Source organism: Alosa pseudoharengus, unplaced genomic scaffold (assembly GCF_046254945.1).
Source record: "Alosa pseudoharengus isolate Yale_2024_CS ecotype anadromous, Long Island Sound unplaced genomic scaffold, YU_APseudo_1.1 YU_APseudo_1.1_scf_17, whole genome shotgun sequence".
In the NCBI taxonomy this organism is placed as follows: domain Eukaryota; kingdom Metazoa; phylum Chordata; class Actinopteri; order Clupeiformes; family Clupeidae; genus Alosa; species Alosa pseudoharengus.
Window position 1 is genome coordinate 23,099,575 of NW_027468640.1, and position 15,918 is coordinate 23,115,492.

The following is a 15,918-nucleotide window of genomic DNA, read 5'->3' on the forward strand; positions in this document are numbered from 1 at the left end:
TGGCAAAGAACTCTCTGAGGATCTGAAAAAAAGAATTGTTGCTCTACATATAGATGGTAAGATGGCCTGGGCTAGGCAATATCCTGTAACTAAGCAACAGCACGGTGGCCAAGACCATACAGCGGTTTAACAGGACAGGTTCCACTCAGAACAAGCCTTGCCATGGTCGACCAAAGAAGTTGAATGCACATGCTCAGCATCATATCCAGAGGTTGTCTTTGGTAAATAGATGTGAGTGCTGCCAGCATTGCTGCAGAGGTTGAAGGGGTGGGGTGTCAGCCTGTCAATACTCAGACCATATGCCACAAACTGCATCAAATTGGTCTGCCTGGTCGTCCCAGAAGGAAGCCCCTTCTAAAGATGAAGTACAAGAAAGCTTGCAAACAGTTGGCTGAAGACAAGCAGACTAAGTACAGGAATAACTGGAACCATGTCCTGTGGTCGGATGAGACCAAGATAAACTTATTTGGTTCAGATGGTGTCAAGCGTGTGTGGCAGCAACCAGGTGTGGAGTATAAAGACGCGTGTCTTGCCTACAGTCAAGCATGGTGTTTTAGTTTCATGGTCTGGGGCTGCATGAGTGGTGCCGGCACTGGGGACCTACAGCTCATTGAGAGATGTCAACGTGTACTGTGACATACTGAAGGAGAGCATGATCCCCGCCCTTTGGAAACTAGGCCGCAGGGCAGTATTCCAACATGATAACGACCCCAAACACACCTCCAAGATGACCACTGCCTTGCTATAGAAACTGAGGGTAAAGGTGATGGACTGGCCAAGCATGTCTCCAGATCTAAACCCTATTTAGCATCTGTGGTGCATCCTCAAACGGAAGGTGGAAGAGCACATGGTCTCTAACATCCACCAGCTCTGTGATATTGTCATGGAGGAGTGAAAGAGGATTTCAGTGGCAAGCTGTGAAGCTCTGGTGAACTCCATGCCCAAGAGGTCAGGTAAGGTAACTTTTATTTATATAGCAAATTTTTGTATGCACAGAATGCAACCCAAAGCACTCCACACACAAGAAATTGACATGTAAGACAGTCCCCTGTTACCTCTTTCCCTGTTCCTCCAACAACAGTTTACTTGCTTTCTGCTTCTTTACGCTGGCTCTACCATGACAAATGTCATGAGAAACTCCATGGCTACCTTGTTCTAGCCGGTGCCTGGCGTGTATGTGTGTAGTGCAGTACATTCGTTACAACGCAAGACTGTGAGACTTTCTGTCTCTGAGGCCGCCGGCCCAAAGATGCAAGGCTGGTTTTTCCGCTCAAAGACGCTAGGGTGGAGCGAGACGGCCACCATTCACCCCAGAAAAAAATCATATACCATTCCAATTATTCCGAAGCTGTTAAGTTAAATCCATTTCAACGCAGTCAACAAAAATTGGTTCCAATGTCCCTGCCTCTCACAGACTACACATTTTTGCATGTTTGGTGGTAAAAGTGCTTCAGTTTTTATGTCCTTGCACAGAACAAGCAGGTGGTTGCCTCATTATTGAATGACGAAGAATGAGTTGCATTGTCTACTTGTCTTGACCTTTGCTATCGTAAAAGCACCAACTTCTTCCGGGCTCTGGGGTAGCAAAAATCAAAGTGTGCCACCTTCACGTAGCGGAGATCACAGTATCCACTCGAAGGCAGAGGACAAAAGTGTGTTTGGGAAAACGTCTGCGTTTCCGTGAGCACTTCCAACAGGTGTGATAATTCCAAATCCCCATGTTATTTTCCCATAGGAAAAATCTCAAGATACCGGACCTCCTTATATGGGCAAAGATGGTAGCTTTTTTGGTAGTTGGTAGGCAAACTTCAGAGGTCTATTGTAAGTGCATGTTAGGTATGTAAGGTGGGTCAGAGAAGCAGGGCCGTTTCAAGGAATTTGGGGGCCCCAAGCAAAATGGACATGGAGGCCCCCACCCACCCACCCACCACACGCAAAGCCTACAGGAACCACAGCATAGCCATACAGTTTAAGTTCACGCACACTTTATATAAATAAAAAATGTTGGCAGTGAAAATACTGCTGTTGCATATAGATACTGTGCATTAGTTTTGAACATTTTGAACATTTGCAAAAACACCACCGTACCATAAAATCCAATGTCAGCTTCTTCCTCATGAATGGAGGATGAAGTTGATGGTGTACCTGGGAAAATAATTGAAAGAAATTACCTGTGAAGTACGTTTGACCATTTCACTGTTAGCATATTGGAAAAGGTCATTAACAGCTCAGCTCAGTGAGAGAAATTCACTCTACCTTCATCAGTAGAGGTATCCTTAGGAAGAGCCTGAGGGCTGAGAAATTTAAGCAAAGCACCTTGAGGGAGAAAGAAAAGATGTTAGCATTTCCATATTTTGATATTTAGAAGGGATGCAGCTGCTTTCACAACTACCAATGCTTACTGTAAAAACATTCCAAGCTAATGTTATACATTGACCTAGGCCTACTTGTAGCTTAACATAGCATTTAAGCATTCTGCTGTTTGAGAATTAGACAGACGCACCTGGTGCTTTAAAGACAGTAAACAGCTGGCGTGCATGAATACTACTAGACATGAATGTTCCAGTCTGCTTTGATGCACGGAATTTATCGTGTGGTTTTCCCAACCCCCATTTGGTGAATAGATTATCACTGTCGAATAGTTAGTATAGCAGAGAAGATGCCACTTTCATCAAAACCTATTACAAAGCTATAGCAATGTTATGTCATTAAATACGATAAACAGTGATTCTGGAACAGATCTGCGTCTTCCTTATCCCGTTAACAAACATATTACAGTATGTAACCATATTCCGTCCGTTCGAAAAAAAAAGTTGCGCTAACTGTTCTAGTTTGTTACAAGCAGCATGGGCCGTCAGGCAGGTAGTTAACATAAACATTTTTTGCTAGGCTAGCCTTCCTGCTGCGACATTACACCATTTGTACAAGACAAGTAGAGCTGTTTTATCCAGTGTAATTTATCACTTACCACTATCTTGTTTTTTCTTGTCATCCTCTTCCTTTCTCTTCTTTCTTTTCTGGCTTCCGGACGCATATCTCCACTGGAGGTTTTATATTTTCCCGGCAGCAGAGATCACGAACTTGGCTGGCTGGCTGCCGTCAGCGACTACTGAGAGGGGCCCCCTTGAGGGGGATCCCGGTATTGCGGGTAACAGTGTTGTTTCATTTAACTGCGTTGACTATCAAAGGGGCGCTCACAGTTTGTCGTTGATTTTATTCTTAACCAGTCGTTGTCTTGGGGCCCCTGGCCAGCCCGGGGCCCCAAGGAATTGCTTGGTTTGCTTGCCTTCTAGCGACGGGCCTGCAGAGAAGACACCCACGTTTTTCGCAACCTTGGTGGGAGCAAGAAGTGCGTTCAGAGGTTGTTGATGTGATGCATATAGTTTGTCTGGCTGGCAAGGCCAGCAGTTCAGCTTTAAAGAGGATTATGATTGGCTAACGTGGGATTGAATTTCTCCTTACATATGCTGTGATAAACGGTTCATGAGAAAATTAACGTTGGACATACAGTAGCCTACATCTCCACCCATTAGTACTCGATGGCATATCTCACAAACACTTCACAACACAGGGCAAACCATCAGATTAACCAGCAGACCTTACCGGACACAACAATATGAAGCATTCTTCTGTACAATAGGCTAAAATAATTTACTTGGTTTCCATATCAAAGAATCAAAAGTTGATCATAGCATGCACAGATCAACTGTGCTTTTGGATGGATATTCCTACCATCATGCTTCAGGTGACATTAATGCAGTGGTGGACATTACTTGAGTACATTTACTTAATTGACCGTTTGCAAAAGCCACGCCCCCAAGTTATTGTTACTACGCCCGTCAAACTCAGACCGGAGTTGTCTAGAAATTCAATGGTAGCAAGGGTTGCCACACGTTCTGGTTTTCCCGGGATTGTTCTCTTTTTTTAATGTCTGTCCCGGAAAATTGATAATCTTTCCCGGGACACCAAATGTCCCGTTTTTTGGTGCAAATGCACTTCTATTTTTTTTTTAAGTATTCCCTAGTTTCACTTTCAATAAAACCTACGTTTTTTCTTAAGTTATCTTGATTGTATCCAGCTGTCGGAGGCAGAGATGCGCTTATTTGATTGGTTGTAATGCAGACCTGCGAAACGAAAGTTTACCTTAGCCATTAGCAGCATCTAGCAACTACCGGCCCCGCACAGCATGTCCAAGAGAGTGAGTGTGTGCGGGTAGGCAGCAGATTGGAGAGGGTAGCCTAGTAAGAAATTACGGTTCGATTTGGTTTGATAAAATGGGGGGCGAGACGGAGGAGAATATAAGCCTACAATCAAAGTCAGGGCCAGCGGTGAAGAAAAAGAGATACACAGTAGGCTATACAACGCCGACAGGGTGAAAATTTCGGAGTGGGTAACAACTGTAAGTACGCCAAATAAATAATAACCTATAGGTTTACGCTAGGCTATGTAAAACTCCCCATTAACAGAATCACGTCACTAACCACAGCTAAGACTGCACAATATCGTATTCACTCTGTTGGATATCTGAAGCCAGTTTGTCTACTTAGATACTGTAAATCCTCAAATTATGGCTGGAGTCTTAAGACAAAGTACGGGCAGGATTGTATTCGAGACAGCCCTTTATTTCTTATGCAAGTTTTATTTTGAGACATGCGTTTCTTGGAGCGGCATACTGATACAGTAGGCCTTCAAAAGCATGACATTTTCGGTTTAGTTTGATATTTAATTTACTTTTGGACTGTTTGATTATATAGTTAAATGTTGGGACTGAAGGGCACTGAAATCTAGGGAGGTATTTGATGATCACTATTACGTTCCATGTAGTTGAAAGAGTGTTGGGATTTCAAACAAACCATCCGCTTTCATGCGTTCATTGAACGTCCGCGGTGCTGTAATGGAAACCTTATTGCATAGCCAGTAGGCTGGAATGCCTCGAGTCGCGGCAACAATTGTGTTCAAATGTAGTAGCCTATCGTGTGTTACGGCTCCCTCACACAGCTGCGTTCCGTCAATGCATGCCAGTGGGTGTTCCCGACGGTAGCTATGCAAATGACTTGAAGTAAAACCGTAATGTGATTGGTTGGTGCCGTCCGTAGATTGGCTTGATTGGCCGGTGCCGTCTGTCGGTGCAGCAACAGCTGAACTCCTCAACGCGAGCGGCGGGAGAAACGCGACGCGACGGACCCACAATTCAGTTCGGCAACGGATCACGTGAGCCCATGTAAAGTGAATGGGATGCGTCTCCAGCAACGTGAAGCATGCAGCTGTGTGTAAGAGCCGTAATCTCTGGCAAGGCGGCAAGCGACTGAGCTTGAGAGCGATATGTTGGAGACCCAGCTGGAAAGTCAGTAGCCGAATGCACGCAAGAGTTGTATACATAAGAAACACCCAGAGTTTGGGGGTGCCAAAACGCGTAATTCCCTCTATTGTTGCAAATATAGACTAGATATAGTTGCGACTTCCGAACAGTTTTTGTGAGTGTTACTTTGTTAATATTTGGGGAAACTGCGAGTAGGGGCTGCGACCGTTCTACATGTAGGCTGCTGAAGTGCTGCGAGGGCGCAGCAAATGAACTTCAGAAACAATAGGGCGCCTAGGATGATCATGTTTAATAAACATGTTTTAATTCGCTTGTTTTTCTAATTCTATGATTAATGGGAAGTTGGCCTAAGGGCGATGCTAGAGAGCGCCCCCAACACATTTGCCTAGCTCGCCTATAGCAATCGCCGGCCCTGTTGTAGGCTATAAAGCTTGACTGAAACATTGTAAAACAATTCTTCTTCTAGTTCTTTTAAATATGTATGGGAAGAGTGAAATCAATTATTAGTTTCGACGGGTCCTCGCATGTTTCTGCTGAAAAACTGCTAGTTTCATCCCGAGCTGCACGTTATGAACGCATTTAAAGAGTCGCCCGCATTCAAACAGACGGAATATGATTATATTTAACAACTTTGCGAGGTACTGTGTCTGGGTAACGGCTCCCACACACAGCTGCGTGCTTCGCGTTGCTGGAGACGCATCCCATTCACTTTACATGGGCTCACGTGATCCGTTGCCGAACTGAATTGTGGGTCCGTCGCATCGCGTTTATCCCGCCGCTCGCGTTGAGGAGTTCAGCTGTTGCTGCACCGACAGACGGCACCGGCCAATCAAGCCAATCTACGGACGGCACCAACCAATCACATTACGGTTTTACTTCAAGTCATTTGCATAGCTACCGTCGGGAACACCCACTGGCATGCATTGACGGAACGCAGCTGTGTGTGGGAGCCGTAAGGCTGGCAAGCAAGCTGCAGACAGATCAGGGGATTTTTGTGTGAGCATATCAGCGAACACCCCTGACCACTCTGAGTTTCACGTCTTTGTAAACAAAAGTTTAATGCGTTTTAAGAAGGATTGTTCCAGTGCACCTATGCAGCTGAGGAGGGGGGGCGCTACCACAGAAAGCAAAAATTCTCAGGACAGCAGCATGTGTCCAAATTTCAATCTTAAACGTTCTATTTAATCATAAACTATCTGAAAACAGGGCTTTAAGTGTAAAATACCAAACTTGTCCTTTAAGGATAGCATTGTGTCACAAAGTGTTTCAGACATTAGCCATGAATGTCCTTGAGTCGAGGATGAATAAATGTTGAGCATGAATTAATGGATAAATAAATAATGTCATAAATAGGCCTAACTAAGCCTATTTTGTACCCTGCATAAATACAAAATGTAATTGCCTTCTCTACAAAAACAATAAAGGTAGTAGGCTATTTTGGCTGTGAACATTTCTTGTATTCGTAAACAAATACATCAATTTAGAAGGGAGATGAATAAAGAATGGGCATGCACATTGCACCCACATTTCTGTGATTATATTGAGTACGTAGCCTAGACCAGCGGTTCCCAAACTTTTTTCCCAGTGGACCACCTTCTACATCCTGACTCGGCTCGCGTACCCCCACCATCCAACACATAAAAAAGTAACACATTCTATTGACGCATTCCAGGCATCGTTGTTTAATTAGCCGCCCTACATGATAACGTAATCAAAATGTACAACTGGTCTATGAGCTCTCACGTTAAAAAAAACAGTGTGGAGAACCACATTAGAATGGTTAGGTGCAGACCACGCACTGTGGCTTTGGGCAGTCTGTCTCCCAATCCACGTGAAGCCTAGGACTATACTGTATGCCTCATCATACTTTTGTTTTCTTCGCGCAGTCTTTTCTGTCTCGTTCTTTCTTTTATCCCCCTGCGCTCCATCTCCACCTTCATTAGTCTGCCTCCATCCCATCGTTTCCTGTGTCCTGCTCTGTTTCTCTCGCTTCTCCTCTTCGATCGTTTTAATTAGACCTTTTGGACAGTGTCCCTGTTTTTAGCCAATTTTCCATGTTGACGCAGCCTTCTACTTCAACAAAACTAACGCGCCAGATATTCTGGCTGCCCGCAGGAAATCACGTGTATTGTGTAGCTTATTTTTTTAATGAAAACATAGCCTATTGTTTACAAATGATTTCCTTTAATTTCACGTTTCCATATCATTATAACCCGATTCGAAATTATGTATTATTTATTCATTAATTAGAGTATTAATTAATTAATCATTTTTAATTCCTTTCTGCCATTGCCCTTTTCATCTCGCGTACCCCCTAGTGGAATTAAAGGTAATTATGGGAATTAATTGGAATTTATGGTAATTAACTGTGAATTTTGGGTAATTCATACAAACTGTTTCATATATAAACAAACATTTTGTTTCGTAATAAGCAATTTGATTTGAATGTTTGTATTTTCACTTAGCTTAGCATACAAAGTTAACTAGCATGCTAGCGGAAATCCCATTCTCTGCCTATCGTTTACTAGCATGCTAAACTAGCAACACTGAACTGCCCAAGATACACCACACCACTCAACAACAAAATCCGATTGGTTGGAACCTTTTTTTCCCATGCACATGAACCATAGGTTTCCTTTATGTCTAGCCTATGCTGATTGCTGTGTGCATGTGACTGACTGATGTGCAGGGTACAAATTCGACTGAAATTGCATTAAATCAGGTTGTTTTAACTAATATTATGCTCTAGATGGGGTTTTGTCCACTACATTTAAGTTCCCTGTTATAGACTAATTTTCCATATTAAAAATTCCCAGTTTATTCCCATTAATTCCCGTTTATTCCTGTTAATTCCCATATATTCCCGTTAATTCCCATGGAAAGTTTCCAACTTTGAAAATTCCCGGAATTTTGCAACCCTAGTTGTAACTGTGCGATTCAGTACTGCACACGCCTGGACTCGAACCCGCGAAACAGACGCACCTTAGAACGGGAGTCGAGCGTGCTGATAATTGAGCTTAAAGTCCGGGCTATAAGCTTTCGTGTCAGCAGTCTGTTGGCTCTCCTTCAACAACCCACAATGGCGCCCCCCCTAGTCGCGCAACTTTAATGCTTTGGATTAAATTTCGAAGCAGTTACGTGGGTGTGTGTGTGTGTGTGCAGCCTGATCTCAAAACAAGTGTAGTACATATGTGTACGAAATGTGAGTTCACGTTAATTCGTAAAACCTTGTACTAGTCTAGCGGTCGGTTTTGAGGGGGGAGGAGCGTTCTGGTCATTTTTTATTTCCCTGCCCCAATCAGCCCTATAAACGGGCGATTTAATTAGAAAATTGCATTAATTTCAGTCTGGGATTTACATGATGCGCTATAGGCTATATTCTATTATTATTATCATTATCTAAATCTGAAATATACAGCCTTTTTTAACGGTTCGCCTACAAAAAAACTTCATTTAAGCTTACCTGCATGGTTAACCAAAATATCCAAACAGCGTGCAGCGTGTGAAACGAAGCTTCGGACGTCAGTGATCACGTGATTATCACAAAACGAATCAAGCTCCGATACAAAGCTTCACTCCAAATTGGTTCGTCTTCGATACACGCTTCGAAGCAGGGGGTTCACGGGTAACATCACTAAAACCTAGCATAGCCTTCACGCATTTGCAACCGTCTATTATTTGAACTCATTGGCAAAGTGAAACTAACTTCACCAAGGAGTCAGTCAACGACAAGACAGTAGTTACTTTCACTATTGACTGACAATGGGTTACCATCGAAAACATAGGCTGGAAAAAGCAACACTTACCCTAATATTGCTCAAATGACTGAATAAAACAACATTTATTCTGCAGAGGAGTTGCTTATATCTCGTGACAGTGCGTCTTCAGCTGTGCTCCATATATGTCTCTCGCCTCTCCCCTAATCACTTTTAACCGTCATTACCAATTTGCAAATAATGGTGAATAACTACTCATCATGAGATGTACAGTATTTCGTAATATCTTTATTATGACCGCCGCTAGCGAAGCTAGCAAAGCGGTCATATAGGGATTGTCAAAGTTTTTTTTTTTTTTTTCCCGTCATCTACTTCCTGAAATTTTGGTCAACGATACCCAGGGCACCGAAACACCGGGGCACATGAAATTTGGTGGGTATGTAGCCCCACTAGACTTTTACGTTTGGTCCCCGGGGGCCACTCCCCCTCCGCGCTGGGCCCCCGAAACCCAAAAAATGCAGTTTTTCCTAAATAACTACCTGAACCGTGGCACCGAGGATGAAGAAATTTTTATGGTATGTTGGTCTCAAGGGCCCACATCAACCTAGCCCATAATCACTCATTTGTGATTTGCACCCCCCCCCCCCCCCCCCCCCGGTAAAAAAATGAAAATGCAATATCATTCTGCTTTAATCGCCCCTCTCTTCAGTAAAGACGTTCAGAACTGCACCAAATTGTATGTGTATGATTAACCTGACATTCTCTGGGGGTATGCCAAGTTTCGTAGAATTTCATCCATGGGGGGGGGTCTAAAAAATTAAGTTATGTGTACATTTAGTGACTGTACACTCATTGGCCTGTAGATGGTGGTGCACACATATACACATGCACACACACACACAGGCACCCACATACTATCGGTATTAGAACGGCCGATACATAATTACAATTTCAGTAGGATTAAAAGAAAGCCAAAATAAATATTCATCATCATCATCATGGCTGCATTTCCAGTATTGGCGATAAGTAGTCGTTTGTCCACTAGATGGCGCATCGTTGCAGTGAGACGTAATTTTGTTGGAAGTTAATCTAAAGTGGGTTGGAAAGACACTATGCTTCCTACAAGGACAAGACTGTAGGCTACAGTAGTTTACCGCAGAGAACGTCTAAGGGTAGGATGATTTCGGCATGACATGTAATTCCCATTTCCTCTTGAAGCCGAAATAAATCTGAGAATGTTTATCGGACATGCTTGTTTTTTACTGCAGGTAGGCTACGTTAATCCTATCAATAGCAGAACATAGGTAAAATAATGTTACCGTTAGCATGGTTGAGTGATGGAGGCCAATTTGATTATTGATGTATTTGTAGAAAACCATAAATGCCTTTATAGGCTACCAAGCAAATCGATAACAGCACTAATTGTATCTTTCGACTGTCATCTCATTTGCTTATGACCATAACCTAGGCTACTAACAGGAGCTAAGTGAGTTAGCCACACAACACGTTCGCTACGTGATGATTTTTTAATGGAAAATATATAGGCTACCTGAAAGATAACCTGTCTATGATGCATCCTAAACACCGGGCTGGGACATTTCTGCTTAAGGTCTCAAATAGCATCTGAGTCAACGTTCATTCCCAAACACCCATATAGGCTACTTCAATCCTCTATTTTCAAAGTAAAGTAACTGAAACTACATAAATTCGTCAAAGTGAATAATTTGTGTCAACTCGCCGCAATGTAGATTTATTAACGCACCCGTGATGATCTACATCTCCATTTAAACCAGATGTTTTAGAGCGCACGTTGAGATGTATTCAGGGCAGGGCTGTACCTACACATATTTGTTGCACATGCTACAAAAATCATTCTTTGCGATGGATGATTTAGGTCAACGTTACACCGGTCAGATACAGTTTTGCCTATGGCTATTGCGTGAGACTGAGGCGCTTTTTGTTTCAAAGTGCGTGTTTAGGGTGTGAGAGGGGAGTCGATGTGCTTTGATTCCAGCTTGGTAGTTGTAGTCTATGCGATTAAAAAACACGTGTGTGTGAAGCAAGGCCGTAGTCATGATGTCAACATTGGGGGGGGACCAAATCTGTGGTGGGGTTTGAGGGCCATGCAAAAAATATTATTAAAAATCACAAACAAGTTGTTAAGACGTTTTTTCCCAACTTGTGTGCCGTCGCCACATTTGATTCCTACGTTTTGCCTGCATGGATGCGCGATCGAGTGCGCATCTAAATAATATGCAAGATGCAACAACCATTTCTAAGAGGCCTATTAACAGGGTAATTCCTGGCATTAGTACTAGCATATGAATGCATTATTTATGTTGTAAGACATGTGAAAGAAATGAATGACACGGGCTTGCACAAATTCATCATTTAAAATAAAACTTTTCACTTTCGCTATCATTGCGAGAATAGGTTACAATATGGACAATGTTTCAAAGTTCCCTTTGAGTCTGATCGGCTCCAAAAATGTATGGGATTTCCTTAGCCTGTGCTACACCTTTCCAACAAGTTTTGTGAGAATTGTGTTGCCAGCCCTACCTCACCGCAGTAGGGTCAGAGAGGGTTAAAGCGGAGCTAGTACAGTAATCAAGGATCTTTGGTAGGGTGCAGTAAATGGAAGCTTTTGATAGCGCACGCCACTAACGAAAAACTAGGGTGACCAGATGTGCTCTTTTTCCAGGACATGTCCTCTTTGAGACCTTACAAATCGTCCAGAATTTTGTTATTCTAGAGCCTCAAACGTGTTTACAGCGAAATTGCATTGCGTTTTTCTCTGTCGTTCACAAATATAGCCTTTTCTCTTATGTCCTCTTTTTCACAAACTAAAAAGAGGACACAATCAGGTCACCCTAGAAAAACGGAAAACCACCAGGTCAAACCACTCAGGGGTGTAGGCTACTCTGGAACCATCACTAGGTCACTAATTTGTGCGTTATTTATGTTTGATTACATTTCAGATGGTGGTGGTTGTTGGTTTCCTGTAGAGTTTTATTTATTTATTTTTCTATGTCCGTATATTGGGGGGGACATTTTGGTCATATTTGAATATTGGGGGGGACACGTCCCCCTCAATGTCTATGGTGACTACGGCCCTGGTGTGAAGTATCCAAACAATGATAACGCTTTCATTATGGCTGCTTTAGCCACAGACCTTGAGCTACTGTACAGTGGGTTGGGTTCCATTTAGAAGTGTCTACTTCATTCGCCCTTTCCGTGATTCACACAGCTACGTGAAATGTATTACTACTGATATGCAAAACTATTAACTTTTCGCCAAGAGGTGGCAGCTTGATACTGTAAGGTGTAAGCCATTGGTCCCAAAGGAGATTTTATTTGGGTCGCCAGCATAGCCTAGTGACAATTTGTGTTGTGTAATAGGCCTAGCATAGGGCCTACCTTATATAGCTTATAGTTTGTTAACAGTCACGGTTTTGTCATAACTCCCTCTATGCATTTTTGCATTTAGAATAGCTCTAAAACCGGGGGGCGAACACGTCGCAGGGGGGGCGCCAGTGCGTGGATATCTCAATCGCAAAATTAAACAATATTTCTATCGGGCGCCTACCATGGACTAGGCTGGGTGAAAATCAAAAGATTGCGTAAAAAGATTGAGCTTAACCATGGACCTCATAGTTGCAAAATGCAAGGGAACATGAATCAGCATATTATTTGCACAAACAATAATGGACAGTAGCTCTTCAACTTTGCCTGTTAAAATGTGTATGAACAGTCTCGCAACGCATTTCATGAAGGCCCTTTTGGACATGTCAGTTATTTGCACCACTGGGTAAAACGGCATTTTGTTTTAGACTACTGGTATTTAATTTGTGCATTGACAATAAAGCTGAATATCATTTCAACTAGATGACTAAACTTATGCATATGTAGAAGAAGAAACATTCACAAAAATCCATGACATGACCTCTCTTCTTGATAGCTGTTGAAAACGGCATGGAACTGACAGATTGTTTTGTTTAATAATAAATAAATAAATACATTATGCTGCTACCTTCTGCTTTTCCCAAATACAATGTAGCCTACAGGTGTACCTTTCATCAGTCCAGTTGCAATGGATGGACTGTGATGAACTGCCCTACTTGTGATTGTTTAGAGATTTTAAAGGTTTTATAACAATGCTACAAATTTTTTGGCCCAGAAACAAATCTATTCACCTTTGCAGTGCCAGTAGGCTACTTTGTGTGCGGAATGTGTGCAAACACACATTCCAAACAAGCATACACAAAAGTTTCAAGAGTGGGGGATGGAGTAGAAGATGGAGACAAATTCATTAATATGATTTATTTTCGCGGAATGGACGTACAGGACTGAGCGGCGGTCATATTTTGTACCGCTATGTGGTACATCTAGTTCTAATTATGTTTCCCATTGTAATCGTGCAATTTGTAATGCTTTATGGATGTGCGCTGGTGTGCGTTCATGAATGATAAAAGGATGGTGCATGCACCTGCCAATATGACTGTTGACATGGCTCTTAAAATAGCATATGAACAACTCGCCAATGACTTCTGACCAGGTTTAGGTGGTGTACGATAGCGATTTTTAGACAACGTGGCAGGCCCCTCCCTAGGTTGTTAATTGCCACACCCCTGGGCGCAATGTTTAAAAAATAAACGTGCAAAATACCAAATTAAACTTTCCGCGGGTGAAAAACGAGTTTTACACCATGCGCTGGTGCCCAAAATACAGCCCATTATGTATGAGGCACTGTCGCTATAACTGTATAGGGCCTACTAACTTGTCTGTCACTAGCTTGACTTAAGAGGAGACGAGGGAGGGGGGCCTTTATTAACTTGCGGGGCCCTACGCAACTTGCGTAGTGTGCGTATAGGGAGAACCGGCCCTGTTTTTACTCGATTACATTTTGTGACGGCTGAAGTACAGCTGAAGTTGCTTTTGGAAAAAAGACTGTCTACTTACATATATATTTTCTATTAAGCAAGCTAGGCTTTAAATAATGGTGTTGCCTAACCTATGTTATTGTCATATCCACTATTTACTGTACCTTGTTGACCCCTTTTCACAATATTGATGTTACCATAACTAGCCTCTTGACGCCATCATGCAAATGATAGACAATGATAGACAATCTGACACTATCAAACACAAAAGGGAACTAAACATCTTGATTTGGTCCGAAAGTGTAAAGCATTCAACAAAGAAAAATGTGGTTACTTTGAAGTATCTAAGATATCACATTAGTTTGTTTTTAGTTCTTTCTACATACAACAATTATTAGCTGATTTTGTCATTGAATAGAGAAAGGCTCAATGAATGCCTATGTCTGTGCTGAATCATTTCAACAATAGTAACTGTATTAATCATAATTTCAGGACTTGTACTTTCGATACTTAATTACATTTGAAGGCAAGTACTTTTGTACTTCCACTCAAGTGGAAATCTACTTTTACTGGAGTAACATTTGACCATGTGTATCGCTACTACTAAGTACAGGATTTGTGTACTTCGTCCACCACTGCATGAATGTAACAATCATGAGACACAACATATTTTTCCTTGACATAACATATCAAATATGATCACATCATACTTTCCCAGATATGGGTAGCCACTGACTTAAAAATGATATAGCATAGCCCTAACTATAGATGGTCCTTACAATGACCAAAGAGCTTAATAGTAAAAATACACTGAAAATAGCCTAGACCTCAAAGGACTAATATATGGCGTATCTGGTAAAAAAGGGTCATAAGGGTACAATTGTTTAGGTTTGAATATTGTTTGATGATTGTTGGATTATTCAATGATCAAATAAGTTAACAGTAGTTTGTAGTTGCTGGTTAAGCACTGCCCTAGTTCAACTTAAAAAGAGCACTGATCAAATGCTACTGAAGAGGAAGGGCGGAGAGAGAAGGCAGTGTGTAATCTGTACATATGCCTTTAGAATTGCACGGTATTCTGCAACATTCACATCTAGTCAATGATGGCTCAAGAGAGGATTATTGTGCAAGTCTTGTCAGTATTCTCTTCTAGTCAGGTTTCACTTCACTTAACACTTAACTGAGAACCTCTCACCTTGGAACGGGGGGGGGGGCATGTGTATTTTTAAATCACACAGTGATGATGGTGTGTCAGCTGTAGCCCATGACAAAAAGTCAGTTTAACAGATGGCCCTTACAATGAGCTTAATAGTAAAATGACACTGAAAATAGCCTAGGCCTCAAAGGGTAGCCTACCTACCAATTCATTGAAGCCCTTTTAAGGTGTGGTGATTTTTTTTTTTTGGCACGCTCTATGCACACGCATTACTGTACCTACAAGCCTGGGGGCTATGCCCCCCTGTCTTTCAATCCTAGTGACGTCCCTGGGCACCGCTGTGGCAGCGGTGAGATATGAATGTTTGCCCTTGCCAAGACTCATTGAACAATAGGTGTAGGAGAGGGTACACAAAGAGAAAAAAACTTGAGAATTACGTCACAGAATAAGATTATCAAGTAAAAAGACATCAGAATTAGTCCAAGAGAACATTTATTTAGCTTTTTATTGATACATAGCTGTCAGCATAGCATTTGAGTTGAAAGCACATTTAGATATGTAAGAACAAAAAAACTTTTACAACTTTTTTAAAAACTAAAGTACACTAAAACTTAGCGCAAAGGGTACCCAATGCATCTAGAACTGACAAAAAAAGTGTCACAATACTGCCTGTTATAACAAAATTAATTTGAAGCCATTATTTTTTGGTAAAAGAAGTGCATTGAGTATAAACATGTGAAACTTGTGAAGTTGTGGATGTGCCTGTTCGTGGCTTCACCTTTCTCTGTCCTAGGCACGTATCACCTGCTGGGTGACCACAGTGGTAGCGTGGCCACGGTTCTTCAG

At 42.1% G+C, this 15,918-nt stretch overlaps 1 long non-coding RNA gene across 1 annotated transcript; it reads right to left on the bottom strand.

The window, feature by feature from the left end:
* Nucleotides 1-2,011: 2,011 nt before the first annotated feature.
* On the bottom strand, nucleotides 2,012-4,936 carry LOC143128035 (uncharacterized). Its single transcript, XR_012987787.1, has 3 exons — nucleotides 2,969-4,936; nucleotides 2,257-2,316; nucleotides 2,012-2,145 (listed from the first exon to the last, which is right to left on the bottom strand). It is a non-coding gene; the product is annotated as an uncharacterized LOC143128035 (long non-coding RNA).
* Between the last annotated feature and the right edge of the window lie 10,982 nt (nucleotides 4,937-15,918).